Source organism: Tamandua tetradactyla, chromosome 5, assembly GCF_023851605.1.
Source record: "Tamandua tetradactyla isolate mTamTet1 chromosome 5, mTamTet1.pri, whole genome shotgun sequence".
Classification (NCBI taxonomy): Eukaryota; Metazoa; Chordata; class Mammalia; order Pilosa; family Myrmecophagidae; genus Tamandua; species Tamandua tetradactyla.
The window spans coordinates 97,758,294-97,776,215 of record NC_135331.1 but is presented as its reverse complement, the minus strand read 5'-3'; the positions used below and the strand labels follow the sequence as shown (position 1 = coordinate 97,776,215).

The 17,922-nt window shown below is 48.3% G+C and overlaps 1 long non-coding RNA gene across 2 annotated transcripts in view; it reads left to right on the top strand.

The window, feature by feature from the left end:
- The window catches only part of LOC143684614 (uncharacterized), a 55,743-nt gene extending 46,908 nt beyond the window's left edge, over window positions 1-8,835 (top strand). Inside the window, exons 2-5 of one of the 2 annotated variants that reach the window (XR_013176110.1) lie at window positions 1,169-1,337; window positions 2,294-2,388; window positions 7,974-8,047; window positions 8,191-8,835. This is a non-coding gene — a long non-coding RNA (uncharacterized LOC143684614). The remainder of the gene's footprint in view (window positions 1-1,168; window positions 1,338-2,293; window positions 2,389-7,973; window positions 8,048-8,190) is intronic. The other variant, XR_013176109.1, reaches the window with a different exon arrangement.
- The last annotated feature ends 9,087 nt before the right edge of the window (window positions 8,836-17,922 follow it).

Below are 17,922 nucleotides of genomic sequence, written 5' to 3'. Positions count from 1 at the left end.
TTGAAATCTGTTCTATAACTACTTGTTAAAATGTACTTTAAAATTTACTGCTTTATATATATATATGTTATATCTCATAATAAAAAATGTTTTAAAAAATTGCCAAAATAGGGGGTACAAGGGTAGCTCAGGGGTAGAATCCACGCCTGCCATGCAGGAGACCAGAGTTCAATTCCAATGTACTATTCCTTCACCCCCACTCCCCCCAAAAAAGAATTCAACCAGTGGTGCTGTAATAACAGGATAGCCACATGGAAAAAGAGTGAAATGTGACCCCCATCACACAGCATATAAAACAAATAGCTGAAATGGCAATGGAGAAAGCTCTCACTTAAAGTGCTGCATATTTGTTTACTGAGAAGTACTTAATAACTAAATGCATGACACAAAGAACCATAGAAGTGTAACTGCTGAGTCTCCACTATACTAATTGTGTACATCATGAAGCACCTTGTAATCAATTACAGAATATTAAGAATAGAATTAGAAATATTGGGTTCTAGAAGTACTGGGCTGGTCACCCAGCCAGTCTCCCTCATCTGATGTTAGAATTCTCTGTTCACTATCTGTGCCAAGGAGTACTGATCTTGTCCCACATAATAATGGGCATGTTAAATTTCAGAATTTATCCATGGACTGGAATAGGGGGTTCTCATGCTCAGGATAAACCAGGTTTCTTGTTTTCCCCCTTGAATCCCTGAGTACAGACAGATTTGATATCCAGACAGGCTGTGGCCACTATCTGAATAGGAAAACCATCTTTGGGTCGGGGCCTGCACTGGAAAAAATTTCTGTGATGTCTACTCTGATCTTACCCCACACCAAGAGAAGAACAGAAAGGAGTATGGGCACAGGGGGCAGAGGCAGCTGCTAAATTCCCCAAGCCCAGAAGGAAACTGTGCTCCACTATCTCAATAAGCTAAAATGCCCCTACAGAGCTCTGAGTTGTGCTCCAGAGATACTGGTCCGAGGACAGGGTCCCGATTCCCTGAAAACAACACTTCCCATCAACACGAGGACACTTGCCTTTTACCTGGGAGTCATCCTCTTCACCATTGTAGGCACAGTCACCAAGAAGTTACACCAGTGAACAGCACTGCCCTACTCCTACCCCAGCCTCACCCAGTACCTGACACTGGTGGACAGGCCCATTTCTTTGTGTTAATAGAACCTCTTCCACAAAATGTAATCACTGGAAGATTTTCCGTATCCCCTCAAGTGTGTTGTGTGTCTGCTCTGAGCACTGAGGGCACCAGGAAGTGACCACTACTCAAGAAGGAAGAAAAAGTCCTCCTGGGCCAGGACCTCTTCCCATAGTGCCTGTCTCCCTTCTTAAGGTAGGAAATAGAAATAGACTTCTGCCATAATCTTCATCACTTCTAGCACAACCCCATTGCAGTAAGAAGTAAGATATTAAAATACTTCTTCAAAGAAACCTTTGCACCCCAGCCTGATGCAAGAGGAACTCCGTTGGACCCTGGGTGCTGGCCGGGCCTCCTGGGGATAGGTGAAGCAGGCATTCCAGGGTCAGCCTCCAGCAGGACTGGGGAGCATCTGGACCTTCTCTGAGGAACGTGACTTCCATGCGGATATAAGTAGAGTCATAGCTGGGCTCCGGAACAGGGAAGGGAAGAAGAGGAATAGCACTGAAGGGAGGGGCCCACCTGCTTCTCACTCTGGGCTACCAGCTAACAGCCCAGCACCCCCTTCTGAGAAATCAGGTGAGCCCTCACCTGAGAGCTGGGTTGTTCTCTGGGTGCCCGGGCTGCCCTCCTTGCTGAAGTTGGGGGCTGGCGCTGTGAGGTAGTGGTGGAACCTTTCCTGAATAGCTGGGGCTTAGAAGGTGCAGGGCATGAAGAAACCTGGGAAGAGTCAGGGAGGGCTATGCACTCCTGGAGGTGGGGCTCCCCAGACCTTAGATAATGTCTGCATTCATCTCTTTGTATTCATCCCTTTATTTATTTTTCCTGCATTCATCTGTAGCATGCAGTGGTCTCCTGCTCCATGTTCTCACTGGACTGATAATCATGGGCTTTGATTCCCATGAAAGAAAAGGAAAATCAGGAGACACTTGATAGCAAGACAGCAGCAGGGAGAGCAGACAGAGATGAGGTATCTGGGACAGTCACAGTCCATCTTACTGTACCCTGGTTAGGCAATCACATGGATTATCACTCACAAAAACACAGAATTAGGGAATTAGACATTGTTAGGGAATTAGAAATCATTAAGTTGTGATCAACTTAAAGGAGAGGATAATGTGACTTAGAGAGGTTTGGGTGTTTTGCTTCAGGTCACACAGAGCTTAGATGGCAGAACAAGAACAAGGAATCAGCTCTTTTGAACCCAGGCCCACCCCTACCCCTTCACCCATCATAGTCAAAGCAGGTAAGCACACAGGAGAGAAGGTAAGGAGGAGACCCTGAGACAAGGAGGAACATACTTGCAAACTCTGAAGGAGGTGGTCAAGGGCATAACCCTGGAGACTTTAAAATCAGCTGGGAAGGATGGCTCTGCCAGGCACATACTTGTTCTCTGAGTCCCTGACTCTTTCATGGCACTGAAATGGAATGGGAGAATGGAATCCTTCTTCTGTAACAGAAAAATTAAAGAAGTAAATGGAGAAAAGAGGAGAGAAATGAAAGTGGTGAGGCCTGAGACAAGTGGGAGATGGGGTCCTGGAGGGACCCTGGGTGGGTGGGGGGTGCTCTTGCAAATCATTCCATCCCCTGCCTGGGTGGGAAAGAGCCAAGGTCTGGTTCACAGGTAGGAGAGGATGATGAAGAGGGTCGCTGAGGAGGCTCCCCTCCCCATGGGTGAACCACATAGGGCAAAGGTAGGGTACCCCAGTTCCCATGGGCATTAATCAGCCGTGTCCTGGCCTGTGAAGGGGTGCTGGTGTCAGAGTCTGGGGCTGTTGCACTAGACAAAGTATACTGAAGGCAGCTGCCTTGGGGCACTTTGAGCAAGTAGGGAGCAATAGTAACATACATGGACACATATCCTTCCAATAGGAATGCCAACTCACATTTTTCAAAGAGGGCAAAGAGAAAGAGATAAGGATTTATGGCAAATGTTCAAAGTACTGTTTTGGTTGATACACTGGCCTGTGGGCTTTACTTTTGTTTCTCATTTCATCCTCAACAACTCTCTGAGGAGGGTGTTATTATTCTCATTTTCCCAGAGGTCCCCGATCTTAGGGACCAGGGTTGGGCTGGACCACAGGCATCTGGCCCAAGCTGGTTATTGATGCTCTGCTACTGGGCAGAGAATCTCAGGTCACAAGAGTGGGTGTTCCCTAGACTATCCCTGCTGCCAACTTCTCACCTCTAGCCAGGGCTTTCTGGTGTGCTGAGAAAATAGGGCATGGCCGGGGGACATTCCCTGAGGATAGGAAAGAGGTTTGGGGAACCGGAAGCTCCAAAGGCTGAGACTGACCAAAGGACAAGAACGTAGGGCTTAGCCAAATGTCTTGGGGGCCTGAGCTCTGCGTGCCCTCTGCTCTAGAGAACTTGGCCCAGTCCCTGTGGCCAGTATGTGATTCTGAGAATATTTCTACTTGGAAATAGAGGCTTTGGAGAGTTGTCAGGCCAGTGAGGACCAATCTGCCCCATGTTCATTAGTGACACTTGTGTGTGCTCCCACCTGTGCCCCAAGCCTGTGCCCTGTGTCACCATCATATATGTAACTTCTTGACCTTTAACCAGGCTGGGGGTGGGTGGGTAGAGTACAGTTGATTACTCCTACTGTCTGAATCACCCCCTTCACTGCCACGCGTACAAGCAAGAGGGCTTTAGCAGCAATGGAATTGATAAGCCCTGAATGTAATAGAATAAGGGCTACATCTGCTTGAGTTTTGCTGTACTTGGATCACCAGAGAACACACAGTGCATGATCCTGTACTTCCCGAACACCAGCCATCTAGAATGTAATGCCCTGGTTTGGGTCAGGCACTGGGTCCGGACATCTATAAGCTTAAATACCTGCTGCCCCTCTCCCTCTGTCTTCTTCTCAAGGACTGGTGCTCTCCTTCTAATCTTATTCCCCCAGACTAGGTCTGAAAGTGGTAAGGTGGGGAGAATGGAGCCAGGATGGGGGAGCCCCTCCACCCTATCTGATTTCAGACATGCCTCCTCAGTTCCCTGCACCTGGCCCAGCTATTTTTGTGAGCTCAACTCAGTAAGTGCAGCACCTGGACCACCCCACTTCTGTCCTTCCTAGGATTCTGGAGAGGTAGGTTTCTCATACCTTTTAATCAAATCTTCTATTTCTTCAAGCAACTGACACAAAAGGCCTGGACCAATTGGTAGAGATACTCGGTCTCCCACACAGGGGTTCTGTTTTCTGTTCTGCGTTCTTCCAGGCTAGATAATTATGAATCCATCCTCAGCAGAATTCTGTTTCTTCACATTGGCTATTAGAAAGCCCATTTATGTCAAGCTGGTCTTTTCACTTCTCTCTGTTGTTAAACAACAGCATACTATGTCACAAAACAGCATGCATCGGTGGCCTGATGTCAGCGTGTTTGAGCATACACACCAGTGTATGCAGTGTGTATGTGTGTGTGTGTGTGTTGGAGTGAATAGAGCACTCATTGATCAACAAATCTATGTGTGCCAGGCTGAGGTGTGCTGGGTACAGGGCACACTGCAGTGAGGTAGAGGGGTGAGATTGCTGCATGCATGGAGTTTATATTCTAATGGTGGAGAGAAATAGTAAACAATAGACCATGGGTTCTGGGGCCAGATTACCTAGACTCACTCACTAGCTGGGTGACCTTGGGCAAGTTACTTAACCTCTCTGGGACTCTGAGTGTAATGACAGTAACTTCAGAAGAGAGTTGTGAGGATTGAATGAATTAACACATATAAAGGGTTTAGAACATTGCCCAGCACATAGTAGGTGTATTATAAATGTCAGCTATTGTTATTCATAAGTACTGTTTTTATCAGTAGGATTAGTATCAGAAGAAAGGAGTGGAGATTTTAAGAGTTGTGAGTGTGTCTGCTGGGACAAGTTCTAAATGGAAATTAGGAGAGATCTGAATTTTACCCCCTATTCTATCATCAAATCCATGGGTGTCCAATCTCTTTAAGGGGCACCAGACAGTCCTGTGGGGCCTCAGCTAAATGACTGACATTGAAGTTGGGTTCTAAGGATGGGGTCTTAACCAGAGGATGAAATTATTACCCATGGATTGAGTTCAAATCTTGCTCAAGAGAGTGTCATGGGCAAATTAAAGCTCAAAGAACATAACTGAGCCCTGGGTGTGTGGTAGTCCTGGGGATTAAATGCTTGTTGGAGATGAAGGAGATAGTATCAGTGTCTGTGGTCAGAGGCCTGCCCTATGACCAGGCCTCTTAGATGGGCAGCCAACCAGCTCTGGGGAAGACATCCATCTGAAAAGCCCAGCCCCACTCCAAAAAACTAGATAAAGAGAGGTGCTGACAAGTTTTGCATAGTTACAAACACATACCTCTACCACTAAAATGTGTGGGCTTCTGGAAATTTACAGGCAAATCATACTTTTACAAATCAAACTCCATTTTCAATGCACTTTGGTTTCTTGGCATTTAAAGGAACCCTGTTATGGAAGACATCAGCAATATCACAGCACCACCAGGGACAATTGCTTGGGGGGAAGGAGGGGTAGTTTTGATTTGATGTTTGTTGACGCTGTGTTTGTCAGTTCTTTGTTTCTACGGACCAGTGAAAATTGTCTAAAACTGAGAGTGCTGCTGATTGTACAACCAAATGAGGACACTGTAAGACACAGATTGTTTATTTTGGACATTATCCATGATGCCCAATAGATGAAGGGAGCCAAAAGGGTACAATGACAGAAGCAGAATGGCAACTGTGATACATTTATATGATGGAATATGATGTGGCTACAAGAAAGGAAGGATATCAAGAGGCACGCAACAAAGTGAATAAATCTTGGGAACAATGTGTTGTGCAAAGTAAGCCAGAAACAAAAGAACAAATATGCTAAGGTCACTTTCAGAAAATACTTATAAGAAAATTGGAGCCAAGATTGTAAGCACTTACAGCAACCACACTTAATCTAAAATTGTAAAGGTAACTCTAGATTCTGAGACACTGAGCTATATATGTGTATCGGGTGGTATTTCCCTGAAACTTTGAGTATTCTGTAACACCTAAGACCCAGAAATGGAGTTCCACAGCCCTGAAAGTTAGCATAGCTATGTGCAATAACAGCTAAAGTAATGGAAAAAGAGATCAGATTTCAGTTAGAGATAAAAAAGAAGCCAGTCTGCTGGGGCTAAGGTATATCAGAATGCAGGGTCGAAGATGATGATGTGTGTGCTCTAGACCTTCCCCTATTCTATGAGACCAAAGGCAGAGAGGGTTATTTTGTCTAGAACCTAATTTTTCTGTAACACACAATCTAAATCTACCTGTCTGGATAGCACATTTAAACAACCCAAATTCCTGGAGTCCAAATGGGAATGAGGCCTTGTAATTCCACACAGCTTAGTATAATATTCATCTCAGACTATCGTGGGCTGATAATTAAAAGTATTGGTAGAGTTCCTTGAGGATCCGAAGGGGAAAAAGAAAAAGGAACTATTAAACTTTCCCATTTGGTAAACTCTGAGCACCCTTTCAACCACTAGGGACTCCCAAGAAAATAGGCTAAGCCCTTGATTTTGAGCCTTGCCCATATGAAACTTATTTCTGTAGTGAGGTAACTATGACTACTTATAATGAGGCCTAAGAGTCACTTCAAGGAAACCTCTTGTTGCTCAGATGTGGCCTAGCTCTCTTCTAATACAACTCTGCAAGGAAAATCATACTCTTCCCCTACATGGAACATGGCATTTGGGGATGAAAGTCTCCCTGACAACATGGGGCATGACTCCCAGGAATGAGTCTGGCCCTGGCACTGTGTGACTGACAATGCCTTCCTGACCAAAAGGGGGAAAGGAAGTGTAATAAAATAAGGCATCAGTGGCTAAGAGAGATCAAATAGAGTCAACAGACTATTCTGGAGGCTATTTTTATGCAAACTAGATAGTGCTAATTGCCATGGTTTGCTAAATCCAAACCAATATCACACCTTAACTCTTATGAACACCTAATCTTGAAGACAATTGTATAAAAATATAACTTTTACATTGTCACTGTGTGATTGTGAAAACTTTGTGTCCGATGACTCTTTTATCCAGGGTGTGGACAGATGAGTAAAAAAAATATATGGATAAAAATAAATAATAGGGGGGATAAGGGGTAAAATAAATTGGGTAGATGGAAATACTAGTTGTCAATGAGAGGAAGGGGTAAAGGGTATGCAATGTATGATTTTTTTCTTTTTTCTTTTTATTCCTTTTTCTGGAGTGATACAATGTTCTAAAAAATGATCATGGTGATGAATACATAACTATGTAATGATTGTGAGGCACTGATTGTATACCATTATAGACATTATGTGTATGAAGATTTGTCGATTAAAATATAAAAAAAAAAGAAAGAAAGAAAAAGAAGCTAAGAACACCTAAGGCTCAAACTTAGTCTCGATAAAAGTTTCATGTACTAAAGTTTGCTTTCCTGGAATCTATAATTTCCAGAGGGTTCCTAGGCCAGATAAATCCTGAAACCCAGAGGGACCTCCTATCCAAGATTATCAGCTAATTCCATCCCCCTATCCTTTAGTGTCAATACCCCTTCTCAGCATGAGAAGGTCAGAACGGGCTTTGCCAAAAGATCCCTGTAGATTGGGAGAAGGATCGAAGGAGAAGGAGGAGTTATAACGGAGAAAATGGGATTTAACACATATCAGTATATTGATATTTCCTTTAGCCTCTAGTGTTTTGGAGCAACTAGAAGGAAAAATCTGAACTAGTGGAATAGTAACCCATAACAAACTCTGAAATCTATTCTCTTATTGAAGTGTACTTTGAAAATTATTGCTTCTTCCCACTTTTTTATGTATATATGTTTTATTTCAGAATAAAAAAAAGTTTTTTAGGAAAGAAGCCCTGTTACAATTCCGTTTGTGAAGCAATGTTTCTCCCCCATAAATGTAAGTGTTCATATTTAGGCCTTCAAAGTGTGGCAGCAGCTGTCTGTTCGTGTGTGTGTGTGTGTGTGTGTGTGTGTGGTGTGCATTTGCATGAACTCTGGCACATAAAAGGATCCATGGACATTTTTTTCTTTCTTTCCCAGGCGCCACTCCTCGAGCTTTACAGTTGCCTGTTGTGAGAGGTTGCTGGAAAAAGACAAGCAAAGGGCAGACCCTGAGAGGCTCAGAACTCTGAGTGTGCCACTCATTCTTCCTGGCAGCTGAGGGCTGCTCTCCGTGGGCACCATCCAGCCAAGGAACCTCTGGAAAGGCTCTTATTTATCATTTATTAAGATTCCCTGGCCTTGTCCCTGAAATAATGAGGGTCGGGATATTTTCATGTCATGCAGTTGACTGCCATCATTACCTAACAAGTCAGGGCACTGGGTAGTGATCTGGTGGCCAGACAAGGACCGTGGGGATGGGACGTGAGTCATGGTGTTGGCTGCCACTGCCTGGGGGTGGGCGATGTGGGAGGTGCCAGGGGCTTGCGCTAGGCCACCTCATCCCTCATGTTCACAAGGCAAGTGCTAAGAGCCAGCTTCTCCTCTGGGAGGAGGAGAGTGAGACTAATTCCTGGCAGAAAGCGAGGTTCTCACAATAGACACCCACTGGATGCCCCTGGGACTGTCTCAGGCTTATCCAGATCTGTGATCAGAAGCCCTGAGTTGTAGCCCTTTGTTTCTGGTTCCCTTGCTGCAGAGTCAGAGATGGGCATTCTTGTGTGTGTGGTTGGTGGAGGCAGTGCTCTCAGGGGAAACTGTGAGGCTGTAAGGGAAGCAGGAGTGGGTGGGGAGCTGGAACTTTGCAGTGTTGTCAAAGATGTCACTTCAGGTGAAGTAAGCCTCAGCCTGATTCTGCAAGGAATTCCGGAGTGTCACTGGCATCATGGAGTTTGTTCCTCCTTAAGATAAGGGGGCACAGGGGCTATTGGCTATCAGAAAGGGATCTGGATAAAGGAGGCAGATCAAAGTCCACCAAAATGATGGGGGACAGCAGCATGAAGGAGAAGAAAGAGGGAAGTACACAGGTAAAGGAACTGAGTCAACAAAAGTTCGGTGGCAGGAAGGAGAGAGGGTGGCCTGGCTGGGAGAAAAGATTTCCTTGGGGAATGATCATCCTTCTTATCAGTACCTACTATGTGCCAGGCACCATTCTTGGAGCTTATTTACATATTGACTCATGTTATACTCACCACAACCCACTGAGGTTACAGAGGAAGAAACAGGCCCAGAAAGGCTAAGTAACATGCACAAGGTCACACAGCCAATGAGTGGCAGAACCAGTGCCTCTACTAACCAATATACCTCTATACAAGCCAGCATACACTGAGCACTTACCAGTATCAGGTGCCATTCTGAGTCCCCTATTCAATGATTCTTCATTATTAAGCCCAATTTACTGATAAGAAAACACAGACATAGAAAAGTTAGGTAAATTACTCAAGGTCCCACAGAGAGTAACTGTATTAGTTTCCTGTGGTTGCTGTAACAAACTACCACAAGCCTGTTGGCTTAAAACACTAGAAATGTATTCTCTCACAGTTTTAGAGGCCACAAGTTCAAAATAAGTTTCACTGGGCTGAAATCAAGGTGTCAGCAGAGCCATACTCCCTTGGTGTGCTGTAGGGGAGAATCCTTCCTTGCCTCTTTCAACTTCTGGTGGCTGCCAGCACCTCTTGGCTTGTAGCCCCATCACTCCATTTTCTGCCTCCATGGCCAGCTTGCCTTTCCTGTATGTGTGTGTCTGCAGCCCAATCTCCCTCTACTTTCTTTTCATAAGGATATATATGATGATGTTGAGAGTCCACCCTGATAATCCACGCTAATCTTACCATCTCAAGAGTCTTAATTCCATCACAGCTGCAAAGCCTTTGCCACATAAAGTAACATTTACAGGTTCCTGATTTTAGGACCTGATGCCCTGGAGAGTCACTATTTAGCCAGCATGTGATTCCCTCCAATAAGGCACTTGGAGTCCTTAATGACCATTGCCATGTGGCCTGGGAGGGGGAGGTAAGAGGGGTGGGTGAAGGCTTTGGACATCATACTCAGGTACTAGGAGCTCTGGTGGGCTTTGATGGACAAGAGGGAGCTAAGAATGCGCCAAGGGGCTGCTCATTATGTGCAGGCTGGAGACACAGCCCAGAGATGAGCTTATTAACAGAAAGTGAAGCCTCTTCTGGAGACCCCATTCACTCAGACTCTCTCCTCTCTCCTCTAACTCAGGCTTCACTCCCTGGGAGCTATCTGAGGCTGGGGCCGGGGGTAGGGCCTGCCTTCTCTGTGAATCCTGTGGCCTATTTTCCAGGCAGCTGTCAGGTACTGGGGCCTGGCAGGCCAGTTATAAATATCTCCGATTGACAGCAAGGCCTCTGCTCTGACGCTGATGTGGATTAAGCTGGATGTGCAGCCTCAAGGCTGCTGGCTTCAGTGTTGCTGTGGATGCTCTGGAAGGGGTCTGGTTGAAAGGGGATGTAATGAGGAGATGGCAGAAGTGCCCGATCCTCAGCATGGAGGTCCAGCCCAGCTCAGGTCATGGCTGCTCCTCATATGTCATCCAAGTTCTTTACTTCTGACCTGTCTGCCAAGAGTTTCTCTCCAAATTCCTCACCCCCACCCTCCTCTTCCTTCCCCCTACCCTGTCCTCGGAAGGCTTCCTCAGCCCACTCAGGGCCTGAAGAACTTCAAGCACTTGGGGGGAGGGGATGGGTCATCAGATGGGGCAGTTTCTGGCCTCTCTTAACTCCTGCTTCGGCCACACCCCCTCCCCCAGCAGCTGTCTTCAACCCCCCCCCCCCCCTTCCAGAGCTGAGTTGCACATTGACTTCAAATTGACCCGTAAGGCTATGCCCAGCTCCCTGGGGACCAGCCATGTTTTTTTTTGTTTGTGTGTGCGTGTGTGTGTGTGCATGCACGTGTGTGCATGTGTGTGACCACATCCACTCTCCTTAGAAAAAAGATATTTAGAAGTCTGAGTCTCACCACTAGATATGACCTAAGGGAAGGAATTAGTCTGAAATTGAGGCTCAGAGAGGGCACTTGATGTATATATAACTAATGCCCAGGATTTCTGAGCTTTCTGATCCCCAGGCCAGTGCTTTCTCTGCAGTAACAGCCCTGTTGGATTGGTTTCATGCCTTAGGAGTCTCAGGCAGGCCCAGGCACCTAGGCTGGAGTTGGGTGGACCTAGGCTTAAGGAGATGGCTATAGGTGGGGAAAGGATGGGACTGGGGCTTCATACTGGCTAAGTGACAGTGGCTACTGGGACCCATGCAGCAGAGGCAGGACATTTGGACAGGAGTCTGGGTAATAACCACTGCCTTGGGTAGGTCTAATACCAGGCTTGGATGGAGGCCCAACTGGAGGCTGAGGAATTCTGGATATTGTCCATCAGCACTGGGCATCCATGTCCAACCCCTTTTTCATTCTCTCTGTATAGAGAGCCTAAAAGCGTAAAAATGACATTTCCCAGAGTTCCTTGGTGCTAGAATTCTGACTGTAATTTGGGTTATGCCAACGAGATGCATCCATGTGAGATTTGGAAGGTGGCAGGGAGGGGAGGCAGAGACCATTTCCTCTGCGGAGGTGTGGGATGGTGAGTGGGCTCACCCAGCGTGAAGGTTCCCAGCAGTGGGTACATGCATGGTCTTATCACCAGCTTCCGGGGTGTGGGACAGCTGTGGCTGCATGAATGGTCATAGCAGTGGCAGCCACTGTCTCCTCGTTACTGGCTCACAGCCAGGGAGATGCGGTCTTAAGCCAAAAGTCCAGCAGTGGTCCCTGGCCTCTGGGATGATGTTGTAAGCCTTATTAAATTAATTTGCCTTATAAAATCCCTTTCTGTTTGTAAAGTTCAGGTTTCTATACTGAACACGGACACATGGGATATGTCTGGTTCAAGTGGACGCTGGGCTAGACAAGATGCTTGCCTGCACTGGGGCCTGTCTCAGAGGCCACGGTAGATGCTGAGCCGGGCACATCAGTGTGGAGGTGATATGCTTGAGAAGAAATGTGAGCTGCAGGTATATGGTGAACTAGGGAGGGACCGCAAACTTGGCTTCAGAGACATGATACGGACACTGCAGGAGATGGACAGAGATCACAGCAGGGCCTTTCAAAGACAGCTTAGCCTTGCCCTTGTTCAGAGACCAGCACGTGCTCTGGCAGCCCTTCCTCCTGAGACTTGAAGGGGATGGGAAAACAAATCCAGGCCGCATGTCCCCAGAGCCTGGGAGCCAGTCGGGTCAGGCTGGGGAGACAATTCTGGTACACCCAAGGGAGGACGAGTGGCCCTCTTCGAGATCGACTGAGTGGCCAAATGCACAGACGGTCAAGAATATTTCCTGGAGAAATTGCCAGGCTGCGTGGGCCCTCTATGACTCATCTCCACCCTCTTCTGGACTCCAGGCAACCCAGAGAGCAGGTCAGCCAGGAAAGAGAAGGAGCTGCAGCAGCTCCAGCAGCTTAATGGTGAGGGTCAGGCCTGGCACACCTGCCCAACTGAGGCCTGCACCCAAGAGGAAGGAGAGGCTGAGGCTGCCCCAGGAAGTGCCAGCTTTCTGCCAGACCCACATCTGAGCTCTTCACATATCTCCAAAGAAAAATAAAAAACAAAAGAATGTGAGAGGATCAAATGACTTGGATGATAGAGTTAGGTGTGAGCTATGCTGTACCTAGCAATGTATGAAATTGGCATGGATGCCCTTCAAGCATGCAGTGCTCCCTCCATGTTGGACTGAAGAGCCCCCCATGCAGCCCACCTGGTTCCAAGCCTGAGCCCCCCAGCTCTGAGTCTGCTTACACCCCTTGTGCTTTACAAAAGGGGGTAATAGACCTACCACCCAGGGTGGAACTGAGGAATAAATCTGAGGATTAAAGGTTAAATGCTTAGAACAGCACCTGGCCGTAGCAAATGCCTAATAAACGTAAGCAGCCAATATTACTACTAATGTTATTAATTGAGCCAATTAATCAGATGATTGCCCTAACTCTCCATTATCCCTGATCAGTGAAGTTACAGTATTTGAACATTCTCTGGCTTTCTCTCCACAGGAGATCAAACCTCGAATCAGAGATCCAAGGTAAAGACTTAGTATCCTCACCATGCATTGCGCCACCCATTGCTGGGCATGTCCAGTTGGACCCTTGCCAATAGCAGTGTCCTTGTAGTGGGTAGAAATCAGAGATATTACTTGTTGAGAGCTTACCACCTGCCAAGTGACCTAAGGTACCATGCCACTCAGTCCTAAATGAGTGTACAGAAGAGGAGACTGAGGCTCAGGGAAAAGTTTACAAAGGTCACAGAACTAGTGAGCTGGGATTTGACCATGTGTGGTCTGGACACCCAGGCATAACCACTTGGCTGTACTGCTAAACAGAGCAGGGTCTTCTGGGTGCCTGCATGAGAGTCTGTGAGCTCGTGTCAGCACCTCCTCCTGACCTCTCTGCCGCCACCTCCCTTCCCCTGCCATTTTCTTCCCAGACGCCTTCCAGCCTGTGCAGAGCAGGTGAGAAGTGACTGTGGAAAGGGAATGCTTTGCTCTTCCCTTCTGGCCTAGCTTGGAGGAAACTGAGTCACTTTTTTGTTTTGTTTTCTCTTCCCTCCTCTCTTCTCTCCTCTTCTTTCCCCTTTCCCCTTTCCTCTCCTCTCTCCTCTCCCATCTCTCTCTTCTTTCCTCTTTCTTTCTCTCCTCTCTCTCTCAGCTGGTAACTATCATGCCACTCTGATATCATCTGCTGACATTTAAGTCCCAAGTCTAGTTTCTAAATATGGAAAGTCAGGGGACTGGGCTCGGCTTGTGCTGGGGGAGATGGCTACCAGCCAAAGCTGGCTGCAGCCTGCCTGGATTCCCTTTGAGAAGAGCAGGGGAAGAAAGAGGAGGCCGCAAGGAGTCAGCTTTTTATATGCTGGTTTGGGAGATTTGGAGCTGTCCTAGCCTGATCTGAAGGTGGAGGCAGGTGCTGCTACCCACCCAAGCTCATCCCACAGCCCAGACTTCTGGCACTCTAGCCTCCCATGGTCTCAGGGATAACAAATGGGAGGCTCATAGCCAGAGATTTATTTGGGCCATTATAGTGTTTAAAACATCAGAATGTGAATGCATGTGATCTCTAATTATCTCTGATCTTCTTCACCCCTTGCTGCCCTACTTCTATAAGTGCCCACCTTGTACATAGTAACATCTCCAAAGTTCTTTCTTGTAAATGCAGGTATACCTGGGAGCAGCAGAACATGTTAAGTCTCATAAATTAGACTGTGTGGGGACTAATTAATTAGCAGCCACCCTCTGACAACTCCAGTTGACTAGGGTCTGTGGTTTGGTCATCTGGAGCCTGGGGCACTGCCTGGTGTGGAGCATGGGGTACAGGAAGGAAGGAGTGGGACCTGGGCAGGGAGAAGTGGGAGACTCCGGGCCACCTTTGCCATATTTCCAGGCTCTCAGTGGGTTCTCTGCCACCCGTTTTTAAGCACACACCATGGGCACTTCAGAGGCTTCATCTAAGCTGATTCTCAGAGGTAGGGTATCTTCACCCTATGGATGGACAACTGAGGCACAGAAAGGAGGAGCCACTTGTTCAAATCCCACTGAGCCCGTGCTCGCCATCACCAAGCCCCTGCACCCCGCATGGCGTCTCTGGGATGCATCATCGTCCACACAGCAGTGTCTCTCTCACTGAGCCATCAGAGTGGGTTGACTGTCTGCCCCTTGCCAGGAGCCAGGCTGGATACAGTGGCTGCCCCTGACCAGTGCCCAAGCTGACAGGAGAGGCAAGATGGGCAGGCAAGAACATCCCAGCCCCAGGAGGTGGATGCTGGACTTTCCTCTGTGTCCACAACTGCCAGCATTTCCTGAGGGCTCTCCGTCCATGTGCCTCGCTGTCCTAGGGCTTTGTACGGACTAACTCGCTTAATCCTCTCACCACCAGGGAGGTACTGATACCATCTCTGTTTTCAAGGGAGCTGAAAGAGTCTCAGAGAGGTTCAGTCATTTGCCCACCACCACACAACTAATAAGTGGCAGGCCCAGGATTTGAGCACAGGTCCTTAACCGCTATGCTACCTGACAGAGGTAGTCACCTAACACAGTGCAGGAGATAGAGCAACTGCACAGCAAATCCCCCAGTGGAAAGATGAACTAACCAAGACCCGGAACAGGTAAATGGTTGGGTTTTCAACTCAGTTCTTCTGTCCGGAAGACCTTGTCCATCCCTTTACTTGGAAGGACTCGTTGGCCCTCAGGGAGGAGGACGTGAAGTGCTACCAAACAGAGGTGCTTCTAGAAATTCTCAGCTCTGCTGTCTGTAGGGAAGGTTCCCATAATTGGGTTTATGACGTGCTGGGCATGCCGACCACAGTCTGTTGCAGGGGGCTTTTGCGGCAGCCTCCGTCCCTGGTTTGAGATGTGCAGCCTGCCTCTGACTCATGCCGCCTGAGCCTCTCAATCCCCAAGAGTGATTCCGTCTCATGGATGAGAGCCTCCGACATCTGTATCTGGCGGGCAACAAATCCGGACGCACACTGCCTGTCTGGTTAGAGATGCATCAGGTCTGATTAGGCCGGCGAACCTGCCTGCTGCTCACGGATCCCTTCAACTGAAAGCCGCAGAGATAAATGAAGATCGGGAGCAATTCATGCTGGGAAGTTGTCAGGTGATGTGTTGTGAAGGGTCTAGTTTTGGGGACATGAAAGTTGGGGGTGGTAAAAGGACACCGCCAGTGTGAAGCTGGGGTGGAGTGAATGATAGACCGCACAGTGCAATGCAAGGGGGCCCTGCACCCCAAACCCCCAGGCCCCACTGTGTGCCTGAAATCCCGGCATTGGTATCTTCCACCTCTGGTGAGTCCGCTAGAGACTGTGCTTGTCTTTTATGGCCCTGCTCTCAATTTAGCCAGGAGGACCTGCCAGGAAAATAGGCAGCTTGAGCAGAAGCACCTTAGGAGAGAAATCTGGTGACATGTGCCACAGCCACCCTGCCCTGCTTCAGTCCTTTAATCCATGGATTCCATGCCCTCAGTTTGCATCCCCCCCTTTTATTTGGGTGTGTGAGCATGGGCTAGGAATTAAACCTCGGTATCCCACATGGCAGGTGAGCATTCTACCACTGAACCCTTCGTACATCCCTGGCTCCCTTTTTAACCAGCCAGTGCTCTTAGGGACAGCCCTGCCACTCTCTTCCCTTTGCCCCTCTTCTCCAGGACTGCCCAGCTCCCTGCAGAAGGTAAGATGCAAGTGGAAGGATGCCAAGGGTGAATGTTACCTGCTTCTCAGTGGCACACAGGGCTATGCTGCATTCAGCCCGCCTTGTTCTCACTGGGTAACCCTGAACTGCCTCAGCAGTGCCCTCATCCTGCCTGATGGCAGGAGCCCTCAGCTTCCCCTAGTGATATGTTAATATGTGCACTACAGCAGCTGCCAATGATGGAGGCACTTCCAGTCTATTCTACAAAGCAGCCCTTTTCCTGAGTGCAGGAAGCCTGCCTAATATACCTGGTCTGCACTCTCTGTACAAAGGGCTGGAATAAGTGAGGGAAGGGGATTGGTTCAGTGGGTGATGGCTTTGCTAAATGCTGTTCCCAGTCTGCTCCCACACCCTACAGTAGGCAGGGAGCCCCTTGCTACCTGTAGAGGACATCTGGCTTGCTTTCTGGCCACCCATATCTGTTGAATGCCCTTCCTCTGCTTGGAACTCCCCCCCTCTGTGAGCTCTGCCTCTTGAAGCAAGGACTCTCTTTGCTGGCCTCTCTTGCAGCCAGGCCTGGATAGAAAGTCTGCCAGTAGAACCCACCTAAGGAGTGTGAAGCCACACTCATGGAGCCTGTTTTCCGGCAGGAGAGGAGGCACAGGCGGCTGACCCTGGGGCCACGTGATGGAGGTTCCAGCTGTGATGTGTGTGCCCAACAGCTGTAGCAGTAAGGTCTCTAGGAGCAGAACCAAGGGGTGATTTGGGTGTCATTCCTGACCGTGCAGCGCCATCCCTGAGTCTGGTTGCCCAAAAGGTTGAATGTATTCATTTTCTGCTTAAACTAGCCAGAGTAGATTTGCAAACTCCCCAAGTGATAGAACATGTCCCTCCCTTCCATCTCCCCCACCCCCACCATGGTGGGTCTGGGATCTCGTCGATAGAAAGTGTGTGGGGCCGCAGAGATGAGTGAGCTACAACCCCCTGGGAACTGCAGGCAGCAAAAAGGTAATGGTGATGATGATGATGATGATGAAGATGATAAGAATAGCGAAACTGTCTTGATGAGAAGGAAGAATAGAGCAGGAGGAGGCAAAAGAATATGGCCTAATATCAGCAAGAAAGAACTCTGCAGCTCTCTGCTCCAGGCAAACCGGACAGCGGCCCATCTGGAAATGAGAGGGAGAAGTGAGCATGTCAGAGGTGGAGCAAGATGGGCACACGGGGGTATGGGGCACACTGGTTGCCCTACCCAGCTGGACATGTTCCCACCAGCGAACTCCTCGCCCTGCTCCCCAGGTCTGGACCTCTCTGACACAGCCACCCTCCTGCCTGCAGAGCTGCTCTCCCAAGCTCTCTAAGGTCCACCTTCTTAGAAGGGAACTGAGCTGGAAGCTTCTGGTGGAGGTTTAGCTTATGGGACCGCCCGGCCCAGGAAACTGGATGTTCTGGAAACATGACTGCCATCCCCACGGAGACACCTCCACTCAGTAAGGCTGCAGGGGCAGTGGCTGTTGCTGGACAGAGTCCCCTCAATGGCCTCTCCCTTAAGCACTAGAATTGCCCAGGGGCTCTACTGGCTCTGAAACATGGATCTGGAGAGGCAGCTCTGGGTCTCTCTCACCTTCTCCTCTTCCCTTTGCCCCACCCCCAC